Below are 10,813 nucleotides of genomic sequence, written 5' to 3' on the forward strand. Positions count from 1 at the left end.
TAGGCAACCAAACTAGTTAGCTCTGTAATGCCGGGATCGAGTCCAGGGTAATTATGATTTTGGTTGCGGGTGGGTTGGATTTGGAATGCCCGAGGGAGAGATCTCCAGCAGATAGAAAAGCCTGGTTTAGTGGTGGAGTCATGAGAGCCACTAGTACTAGGTGGTCACTGGAGCTGTGGGAAAGGTGGACAGTAGAAGAGAGTAGGGCCCAGGCCCAAGTCCTGAGGTGACCCAACAAAATGAGAAAGACGTGTCAAAGGATACTGAAAATCAGCGTCCAACAAAATAGAAAAACCTGCAAAGTGGTTAGTAGACGCTAACAGAAGAGTGTTCCAGCAGGGAGGAGGTGGTCACCATGTCCATTGCTCTTGAGAGGGTTGACATTTGGGGAGGTCACAGGTGAGCTGAGAGCAGCTGGAAACCAGATTGAGTTGCGTTGAGGAGGAGGAGAAGGCGAGAGGGCCTCAGGAACGAGGTTCTGGTTTCATCCTTATACTGTCTGCAGATGGGTCCTGTGACGCCAAACGAAGGTTCAGCAAGGATAACTGGCCAAGACCACACAACAGAAGGCAAAGCCAGTATTCAAATGTGGATTCTTCCCTGACTCCCAGCACATGATCTCGATGTCCCAGGCACCTCATGTTCCCAGTTTGCCACTGACGTTAACCCAACTACTCACCCAATCTGAGAACTTCTTGGCAAAGCATAGTTCTGAAACTGTCCAAGAGGAGGAAGTACAGCAGGAAATGGTAGAGAGAAAGGCCACACCATTCAGCCCTGAAAAGCCTGGTTTGCAGTTAGTCAGCCCTGCATGAGGCTTGGGGGATCGCTTCACCTCGGAAGATTGCTCAGCAGTGTCTGCCAACGCTGCGAGGCATCCTGGCGGGGTTTCATCACTTGATATTGTACTGTGTAGGAGAGTGGGGGTGCTCTGGGTTTTAGGGGGTCCTGTCAACATCCCACAGCCGCCCTGAGGTCAAAACCTGGGATGCTCACGACGCCTTCCCACATCTACAGTGCTGGGAACTGTGTCCTCCCGTCCAGCCCCTGGTGACGCAGAGCAGGAGGAGAGCAAAACAAGTGGAAGGGAAGGCACGTGGCTCAGGAGCTCCTGCTCTGCCCACGCGGGGATGAAGTGAAAACGGGCATCAGAGAACACCGCACAAGCTGCTCACGTTACAGATGACTAAACAGAAACCTAGTCTGGTGCTTTGGAGCTGTGTGCCCCAGAAAAACATGTCCTTAAATTTAATCCATTCCCATGGGTGTAAACTCTTGTCACAAGGTTCCTTCAGTTAGGGCCCCGCTAAATCAGGAAGGGTCTTAATCCTGTTACTGACAGCCTTATAGGAAAAGTCAGAGAGAGAAAGCCAGAGGGAGCAGCCAGAAGCTAATGTCAGTGGGGCCCAGAAAAGAAGGGAGAAGCCGGGTGAGGCGCCATGTGTATTGCCATGTGTCAGAAAAGCCAAGGACCAAGAAGGGCCAGCAGCCAGCCCCCAAGTGCCAGCCTGCTGGAGAAGCATCGCCTTGATGACGCCTCAATTTTGAACTAGCCTCAAAACCATGAGCCAATGAATTCCCATCAGACAAACCAACCCACTGTATGCTGTTTGCTTCAGCAGCCAGAAAGCTAAGACACTTGGAGAGAAGGCCGTTGTTAAAGGTCACAGCACTGGTCAGTGGCAGAGCCCAGGCAGAGCCCAGGTCTTGTGACTCCCAAGTTAAGTTAGAATTCTTACAACAAAAACAAAATGCAGTGACCGTTCTTGGAAAGAGTGATCACTGGAATATTTTTTTTAAGAAAACATTTTCTCCCTGATTTCAAAATAATGCTTGTTTTTTACATTAAAAATCCTGTAATCCCCCACTTCCCTTCTTCATCCCTGATAAAATCACTTTCCACAGTTTGGTGTATATAATAATGAATTTGAGTGCTGGTTCTTGCTCTCGAGCAAAGATGCCATGAAAACGCTACTGGATCCCTTTTCACAGACGCATACTGTCCATGCACCTTATCCACATAGCACAGTTGCTGAACCAGAAATCAGAAAATCCTGTAATCCCCCACTTCCCTTCTTCATCCCTGATAAAATCACTTTCCACAGTTTGGTGGATATAATAACGAATTTGAGTGCTGGTTCTTGCTCTCGAGCAAAGATGCCATGAAAACGCTACTGGATCCCTTTTCACAGACGCAAACTGTCCATGCAGCTTATACACACAGCACATTGCTGAACCAGAAATCAGAAAGTGCAGTCCAGATTTGGAAGTTTAATATTTTGAAAGAAATCTTAGAACAGATGAAAACTGACTCACATTTAGGGACCTTCGGACATGGCAGAACATCCTGGAGCTGTCAAGAGTTCTGTCTCCAAACAGGCTCACATTTGAGTCCTGGCTCTGCCTCGACTAGCTGTGTAAATCAGGCAAATTACTTAGCGTCTCTGTGCCTCAGTTTCCTCATACATAAAATGAGGATAGAGTACCAACTGCATATGTACTATGTACCTAGCTGCCGAGTCCAGCTCAAGCAACTGTTCACACAGTCAGAAGGGGCAGTGGGAGATGGAGGAAAAACACAACACAGAGTTTAAGAGAAGTGGGAGCCAGGTGGTTCATTGCCTGACTGAACACAATGACCGCGAGAAGCCAGCGGAAGTTTATTTTATACAACAAATCTAGATAAGGCAGTTCAGTACATGAGGAGGCGCTTGGTGGAATGAATAGGGACACAGAACTTTCTGGAGAACAGAAGGAACTTTAATTAGCCTGCTCAAAGTTGCAGAGGCAGAACTTTCCCACAGTAAGGCCAGACCAAGGTGCAGCCCAGGTGGACCTCATCACACAGGAGACCAAAGGGCCAAGCCTCCGAGGTTACTGTCACGTGGCCTTGCCAGCAGTCAGAGGTCTGCTGCATGAAAACCTCACCTGGGCCCCAACACCTGGCACATAATGGTGAGTAATCTGTAAATCATAGCTGATTAACACTATTGTATTAAAAGTACCATGTCAGCTCTCATAAATTAGACAACAAGCAAAATTAAGATACTTTACCTCCAACTCTGACTTTTATGTATTTGCTTCCCCCACTTGGAGCCTCTCTTGCCTCACAGTGACGTAGGGAAGTTGGGCCACATCAGGGCTCTCAACCCTACAGCCCTGCTGCTTTTTCCCTCCTCTAGATCCCATAGGTGCTGGCCTGAAAGGATGCATGTTCCCTAGAAAAGCCATGTTTTAATCCTAATCAATCTTGTGAGAGAAGTTTCTTCTAATCCCTACTCAGCACTATAGGTTGGAAACTTGATTAGGTTATCTCCATGGAGATGAGACTCAATCAGTTGGGGATATTAAACTTGATTAGATGGAGATATGTCTCCAGTCTCCACCCATTCTACATGGGTCTTGTTTAGTTTACTGAAATCCTTTAAAAGAAGAAACATTTTGGAGAAAGCTTCAGAACGTCACAGAACCATGAAGCAGAGAATTTACCAGCCAGCGACTTTTGGAGATGAAGAAGGAAACGCCCCCTGGGGAGCTTCATGAAACAAGAGGCCCAGAGAGAAAGCCAGCAGACGCTGCTATGTTTGCCATGTGCCCTTCTACCTGAGAGAGAAACGCTGGATGTTATCGGCCTTCTTAAACCACAGTATCTTTCCTTGGATGCCTTAGATTGGATATTTCTACAGACTTTCTTTAATTGGTCTTAACACTGTAAACTAGCAACTTGTCAAATTCCCCTTTTTAAAAGCCATTCCATTTCTGGTATATTGCATTCCAGCAGCTAGCAAACTGAAACACCATATTTTAGAAGACTTTAAGTGCCTTGTTTTCCCAGCTGCTATGACAAATACTGCACGATGGGTTTTGTTTTAACAGGGATTTATTGGCTCACAGTTTTGAGGCTAGAGAAAGTTCAAAATCAAGATATTGGAAAACTTGCTTTCTCCTGGAGTCTGTATGTCCTGGTGCCTTGGGGTTCCTTGGCTTGCCCTTTGCTTCTCAGCACACAGTGATGTCTTCTTCTCAGAAACACAGGTTTCTGCTTCCCGGGTGCCTTTCTGGCTTCTGGCTTCCAGTTTCTTATCTTTATAAGGCCTTCAGCGATCTGGATTAAGACCCACCCTCATGCAGTTGGGCCACACCTTAGCTAAAAGCATCCTGTTTACGTGGGTTCACGCCCACGGGAACGCGCGTGACGGTGGGTAGCATGTTCTTGCTGGGTTCAATCCATCAGAGGAAAATAACTTTCTCATTTTTAATCAAAACAGAAAATTGATCAGACTGGGAAAATTAGGTAATTAGCCAACTGAAGAGACATAATTTCAGCCAAAAAGGAAAAAAAAAGTTTGTCTTAACAAGGTAAACTTACAATGTTTGAAATATGGGAAAGATGAGGTTGCCCTGTAATACGGACAGGAAGCCCTCGGTTTGGGAACTGCTGGATTTAATATCTGGTCTTCCTTCCAGCTCTGAAAATATCTGTTTTGGAGTGTAAGTTTACTGTTTTTAATGATTATAGAACTTCACTGGCTCCGCTGGGCCCTGTACCCCGGGTGGTGCCACCATGGTCTGGTGGAACTCCTGGGTCGTTCCACAGGCATTGCGTAGAGGGGACACCGTCTCTCAGTCCTGTCTGCAGAACAGAGAGGGTAGACGTGGCCTTGCGCTTATCCAAGAACATGGAAGCTGTCCAACTAGAGCCTACTCAACGCTAGTGCCTGTCTACTAGTGAACTACAGTTACTTTTCATTGTGAAAAACTTCAAATACCAAAAATTAAAAGTAATGCAACTACCTCTTTACCTAGATTTAAAGATTGTTGTTGATAGTTTATCATGCTTGTTTTACCAATTGTTTGTGTAGGTTTTTCATAAGGATATTTAAAAATATAACACCATGTAATTTCATATTTATTAAATTAACAGTAATTCTTTTATATCATCAAATACCTAACTTACATTTATAGTCTCTTGTTGGTCAAAAAAATGACTTTTATAGTTGGTTTGTCCAAAAGTCTAAACCAACCATGGTAATTCTGTCACTCTTCTGCATTTGGTTGTTCTATCTTTCTTTTTTTTTTTTCCCCCATAATTTTCTTTAAAGAAGTTTTTTTTTTAAATATGTAGGAACACAATTTAGTATATGTCAATAACAAATAGTTTGTGATGCCTGAATCGCATTAGCATTCCAAAAAATCATTTAAAGATACTCTTAAATAATGATTCCTAAAATTAATCAGATAATAAGATACACTAAAGCCCTAGTATTTGTTTTGAAAGAGTATTTTTTAAGTGACATGTAAAATCACTACAAACTTTATGTAACTTATTACTGATTTAGGTAAACCTTATTCTGTATTTTTTTATTTAATTTTTTTAATTTTATTTTTTTAAATACCTAAAAAACACCAAATAAATGCAAACATTCCTTTTTGATCATTCCGTTCTGCATATATAATCAGCAATTCACAATATCATCACATAGTTACATATTCATCATCATGGTCATTTCATGGAACATTTGCTATGTTCCATGAAATGGAAATTCATGGAACATTTTTTCCTGAATAGGAAAATAGGAACATTTTCCTATTCAGGAAAAAAAATAAAACAAAAACAAAAAAAAATTATACATACCATACCCCTTACCCCTCCCTTTCACTGATCACTAGCATTTCAAACTAAATTTATTTTAACATTTGTTCCCTCTATTATTTATTTTTATTCCATATGTTCTACTCTTCTGTTGACAAGGTAGATAAAAGGAGCATCAGACACAAGGTTTTCACAATCACACAGTCACATTGTGAATGCTGTATCATTATACAATCGTCATCAAGAAACATGGCTACTGGAACACAGCTCTGCATTTTCAGGCAGTTCCCTCCAGTCTTTCCATTACATCTAGAATAACAAGGTGATATCTACGTAATGTGTAAGAATAACCTCGAGGATAACCTCTCGACTCTAGAATCTCTCGGCCATTGACACTTTGTCTCATTTCACTCTTCCCCCTTTTGGTCCAGAAGGTTTTCGCAATCCCTTGATGCTGAGTCTCAGCTCATTCTAGGATTTCTATCCCATGTTGCCTGGGAGGTCCACACCCCTGGGAGTCATGTCCCACGTAGACAGGGGGAGGGTGGTGAGTTTGCTTGTTGTGCTGGCTGGAGAGAGAGGCCACATCTGAGCAACAAAAGAGGTTCTCTTGGGGGTGACTCTTAGGCCTAATTTTAAGTAGGCTTGACCTATCCTTTGTAGGGTTAAGTTTTCATATGAACAAACCTCAAGACGGGAGGCTCAGCCTATAGCTTTGGTTGTCCACACTGCTTGTGAGAATATCAAGAATTCAATTTGGGGAAGTTGAATTTTCCCCTGTTCTCACCATTCCCTGAAGGGGACTTTGCAAATACTTTTTATTTTTATTTATTAAAAAAATTAACAACAAACAAAACATTAAGATATCATTCCATTCTACATATATAATCAGTAATTCTTAATATCATCACATAGTTTGCAAATACTTTTTATTCACTGATCAAATCACTCTGGGATTTATCGGGGCATCACTCTGGACAAACCAGCAAAATCTCATTTCCTACTCAAGGTTCCATGTACTTATGGTGTTCAGTTAAGCTGTCTACATAAGTTATATTAGGAAATGCACTAGTCAAAATATAAATTTTGTACCAAATAAGCATTTTTTGCTTTAGTCTCACACATAAATTAAAATTTTAAAATATTAATTACCATCTATTTTCAGCACCCTGCAGTAATGACATTTGTGCTGGTTTGAACGGAAGTGTGTCCCCTAGAAAATCCATGTTTTAATCAAAATCCCATTTCATAAAGGTAGAATAATCTCTGTTCAATACTCTATGTTTGAAACTGTAATCGGATCATCTCCCTTGATGATGTGATTTAGTCAAGAGTGGTTGCTAAACTGGATTAGGTGATGACTTGTCTCCACCCATTTGGGTGGGTCTTGATTGGTTTACTGGAGTCCTATAAAGAGGAAACATTTTGGAGAATGGGAGATTCAGAGAGAGCAGAGAATGCTGCAGCACCATGAAGCAGAGAGCCCACCAGCCAGCCATCTTTGGAGATGAAGAAGGAAAACACCTCCCAGGGAGCTTCATGAAACAGGAAGCCAGGGGAAAAAGTTAGCAGATGATGCCTTGCTCACCATGTGCCCTTCCAGATGAGAGAGAAACTCTGACTGTGTTCCTCATGTGCCTTCTCACTTGAGAAAGAAGCCATGAACTTCATCAGCCTTCTTGAACCAAGGTATCTTTCCCTGGATGCCTTTGATTGGACATTTCTATAGACTTGTAATTGGGGCATTTTCTCGGCCTTAGAACTGTAAACTAGCAACTTATTAAATTTCCCTTTTTAAAAGCCATTCCGTTTCTGGTATATTGCATTCCAGCAGCTAGCAAACTAGAACAACATTCCTTTGTTCTTTCTCATGCAAAAACATTTTAAAAATTTGTACATTTAGTCACTATCATTGCACATCTAGGCATTCCTAGATTATACCATCTCAAGTTTTATCATCTATCTTTCTTTCTGATTTCATTTGTGCCCCCAGCCCACCTACCTCTATCATTCTCACATTCAGCTTCATTCAGTGTTTTAACATAATTGTATTACAGTTAGGTAGTGTTGTGCTATCCATTTCTGAGTTTTTACATTCAGTCCTGTTGCAAAATCTGTGTCCCTTCCCCTCCAATTACCCAATATTTTACCCTATTTCTATCTCCTGATGGTCTCTGTTACCAGTGAAATTCTCCAAGTTTATTCACAAATGTCAGTTCATATCAGTGAGACCATACAGTATTTGTCCTTTTGTTTCTGGCTAATCTCACTCAGCATAATGTCCTTAAGGTCCATCCATGTTGTTACATACTTCATAAATATATTCTGTCTTACAGCTGCATAATATTCCATCATATGTATATACTATAGTTTGTTTAGCCACTTGTCTGTTGATGGACATTTTGGCTGTTTCCATCTCTTCACAATTGTAAATAATGCTGCTATAAACACTGGTGTGCAAATGTCCATTTGTGTCCTTGCCCTCATGTCCTCTGAGTAGATACCTAGCAATGGTATTGTCAGGTCATATGGCAATTCTATATTTAGCTTTTTGAGGAACCGCCAAACTGCCTTCCACAGTGGTTGTACCATTTGACATTCCTACCAACAGTGGATAAGTGTGCCTCTTTCTCCACATCCTCTCCAGCACTTGTCATTTTCTGTTTTATTGATAATGGCCATTCGGTGGGTGTGAGATGATATCTCATTGTGGTTTTGATTTGCATTTCTCTAATAGTCAGGGAAGTTAAGCATCTCTTCATGTGCCTTTTTGCCATTTGTATTTCCTCTTCTGAGAAGCGTCTGTTCAAGTCTTTTTCCCATTTTGTAATTGGGTTGGCTGTCTTTTTGTTGTTGAGTTGAACAATCTCTTTATAAATTCTGGATACTAGACCTTTTTCTGATATGTCATTTCCAAATATTGTCTCCCATTGTGCAGACTGTCTTTTTACTTTCTTGATGAAGTTCTTTGATGCACAAAAGTGTTTAATTTTGAGGAGTTCCCATTTATATATTTCTTTCTTCAATGCTCTTGTTTTGGGTGTAAAGTCTATAAAACCCCATCCAAGTATAAGATGTATAAGATATTTCCTTACATTTTCTTCTAACAGTTTTATGGTCTTAGACCTAATGTTTAGATCTTTGATCCATTTTGAGTTAACTTTTGTATAGGGTGTGTGAGATGGGTCCTCTTTCATTCTTTTGCATATGGATATCCAGTTCTCTAGGCACCATTTATTGAAGAGACTGTTCTGTCCCAGGCGAGTTGGCTTGACTGCCTTATCAAAGATCAATTGTCCATAGATGAGAGGGTCTATTTCTGAACACTCTATTTGATTCCATTGGTCAATATATCTATCTTTATGCCAGTACCATGCTGTTTTGATCACTGTAGCTTCATAATACACCTTGAAGTCAGGTACTGTGAGACCTCTGACTACATTTTTTTTCCTCAGGATATTTTTTAACTATTTGGGGGACCCTGCCCTTCCAGATAAATTTGGTTATTAGTTTTTATATTTCTGAAAAGTAAGTTTTTGGGATTTTAATTGGTATTGCATTGAATCTGTAAATCAATTTAGGTAAAATTGACATCTTAACTATATTTAGTCTTCCAATCCATGAACACGGTATGCCCTTCCATCTATTTAGGTCTTCTGTGATTTCTTTCAACAATTTCTTGTAGTTTTCTTTGTATAAGTCTTTTGTCTCTTTAGTTAAATTTATTCCTAAATATTTTATTCTTTTGGTTGCAATTGTAAATGGAATTCTTTTCTTGATTTCCCCCTCAGATTGTTCATTACTAGTGTATAGAAATACTACAGATTTTTGAGTATTGATCTTATAACCTACCACTTTGCTGTACTCATTTATTAGCTCTAGTAGTTTTGCTGAGGATTTTTCAGGGTTTTTGACATACAGTATCATATCATCTGCAAACAGTGAGAGTTTTACTTCTTCCTTTCCAATTTTGATGCCTTGCATTTCTTTTTCTTATCTAATTGCTCTGGCTAGAACTTCTAACACAATGTTGAATAACAGTAGTGATATTGGACATCCTTGTCTTGTTCCTGATCTTAGGGGGAACGTTTTCAGTTTTTCCTCATTGAGGATGATGTTAGCTGTGGGTTTTTCATATATTCCCTTTATCATGTTCTATCTTTCTTTAGTTTCTATTATTTTGAAGTCTTCCTGTGCTGGTTTGAGATGTTATGTACCCCAGAAAAGCCGTGTTCTTTAATCAGTCTTGTCGGAGAAGACCTGTTATGGGTGGGGCCTTTTGATTAGATTATTTCCATGGAGGTGTGACCCTGCCCCTGCATTCAACATAGATCTCAAGTAGTTCACTGGAGTCCTTAAAAGAGCCAACACAGAGAACAGAGAGGTGAAACCAGACAGGACATTTGAAGATGCTTAGAGATGGAAGTCCAGAGAGGAGACCTCTAGAACCCTGAGCTGAAAGCAATGAAATCAGGAGCAAAGGGCCAGCAGGTGTTGCCATGTGCCGTCCCATGTGACTGAGAAACCCCTGACGCGATTGGCCTTTCTTGAGTGAAGGTATCCTCCTGTTGATGCCTTAATTTGGATATGTTTATTGCCTTAGAATGATAGCTTGTAACTTAATAAATCCCCTTTATGAAAGCCAATCCATTTCTGGTATATTGCATTCTGGTAGCATTAGCAAACCAAAACACTCCTCTACCCCACTCCTTTTATTTCCATGCCATGAATTTGTCAGAGAAATGGGTCATTTCTTCAATAGAACATCCCTCATTTTGTTTTTGTTTTTAATTTTTTATTTATTAAAAAAATTAACAACAAAAACATTAACATATCATTCCATTCTACATATATAATCAGTAATTCTTAATATCATCACATAGTTGTATATGCATCGATTTAGAAAAAGAAATATAAAGACAACAGAAAAAGAAATAAAACGATAACAGAAAAAAAAAAGATTATACATACCACACCCCTTACCCCTCGCTTTCATTTATCACTAGCATTTCAAACTAAATTTATTTTAACATTTGTTCCCCCTATTATTTTTTTATTTTTTATTAATTAAAAAAAATTACAAGAAACAAACATTCCCAACACATACACTCAGCAGTTCACAATATCATCACATAGTTGCATATTCATCATCATGATCATTTCCCAGACCTCATTTTTTGACATGGTGGTTGGCTTATTCCTTTATCTTCTGTGTTTCCT

Source organism: Tamandua tetradactyla, chromosome 8, assembly GCF_023851605.1.
Source record: "Tamandua tetradactyla isolate mTamTet1 chromosome 8, mTamTet1.pri, whole genome shotgun sequence".
NCBI classification, from domain to species: domain Eukaryota; kingdom Metazoa; phylum Chordata; class Mammalia; order Pilosa; family Myrmecophagidae; genus Tamandua; species Tamandua tetradactyla.